This window comes from Glossina fuscipes, unplaced genomic scaffold (assembly GCF_014805625.2).
Source record: "Glossina fuscipes isolate IAEA_lab_2018 unplaced genomic scaffold, Yale_Gfus_2 121, whole genome shotgun sequence".
In the NCBI taxonomy this organism is placed as follows: Eukaryota; Metazoa; Arthropoda; class Insecta; order Diptera; family Glossinidae; genus Glossina; species Glossina fuscipes.
Window position 1 is genome coordinate 8329413 of NW_023998464.1, and position 1383 is coordinate 8330795.

Here is a 1383-nt window from a genome sequence, read left to right on the forward strand (position 1 = left end):
CACCCACCAGTTTTAACTTAAAGAATTGAAAAATATGAAGAAACCTGAATATCGGTGCTCTAATTATAGAGTGGTACGCGATGCTGATTTTTTCAGTAGCAAGCGGAGATGTTCTCAATGTATATTATTCTGTAGCCATACGCATAGACGAATTCGAGCTACTTTCAATGGCAACCTGTTTGCAAGAATTACCAATGTCAAAGTGAAAGCCGATGGGATGGACAAACTTACCCGTCTAAATCAACGCCGAAAACGATGCCAATCAAGATCATAAACATAAACATTTTATAGTGTCTCTGAAGCGTTATAAATATTTTGAGGAATAAAGGCAATTTTGATACTCAGTAATATTGGGTAAGCGCGACTGGTTACGCGGAAATTTTTATAGCTTTATCTATTATAGTTTATGAGTCGCGAACAAAAAAACTCTTTTTTTTACTTTTAAAAACATAGATGCTCTCGGTTTGCAATGCAGACGTGTTCTTGGACCGGCTTGACCCATTTTCAACAGCAACTTGGCAAATTCGAAGCCGATGTCCTCACTTTTGCGTCCAATAGAATGTTTACAACAGGCATGTTTTCCGAACCTTTTTTCCTTGTGTTGGGAATAGAAATGATCCAGCTTTCAGTGTTGAATATAAACCCAAGATTTCTATATATATTGTTGTTAGTAACATCGGCATTTACAAGTCGTTACATGATTTTCTAAAAGCTGGCTTCATAAAGTTTATGGGTATTAATCGAACTGCGGTTTCTCCAGGTAAGAATATTATTTTTAAAGGGTTACGCTACAAAATCAATTTGTTTTCCTTTTTTGTGTTCAATAGATCTACGAAGCGCCCAAAACAAAGCGAAAAATGTTTTTCCTTGATATTTTGACTTCTTCCTCTAGAGCTTCAAAAGGATTGCTTAGTGAAGCAAAGTAAAGCAGTTTCATTGTGGCATGCTGATGGAATAACCTGCTGTATGCAAAATGTAACTTAATAGAAAATCATGTCCCTTACACATTTAAAAATTTTAAACCAACTCTGCCTACATATTTAAAATAACATTTCCAACAAAAATACGTATCGTAAACGTAATTGCCAGTTGCACAAGAATCAATAATTATAAAACCACTACAGCATAGCTAGCTATATATGCTATATGTAGATTTAGTGATATTATTATTTTTTTTTACTTTTTTTAATTTTTGCTTTGTAATATATATATATATATATATATATATATATATACATTATATACATTATATATACATTAAACATATATACATTATATATAATTATGTACATTGTATATATATTATTATTATATATTATATATTATTATACCGACAGTCAACAAACTCCTCGAATATTACTATTCTATTGCCGAAGTTGCCGA

General features: G+C 31.9%; 1 long non-coding RNA gene across 1 annotated transcript; it reads left to right on the forward strand.

Moving 5' to 3' along the window:
• Nucleotides 1-162: 162 nt before the first annotated feature.
• Nucleotides 163-854, forward strand: LOC119640664. Its single transcript, XR_005247697.1, has 3 exons — nucleotides 163-354; nucleotides 454-760; nucleotides 828-854. It is a non-coding gene; the product is annotated as an uncharacterized LOC119640664 (long non-coding RNA).
• Nucleotides 855-1383: the final 529 nt, after the last annotated feature.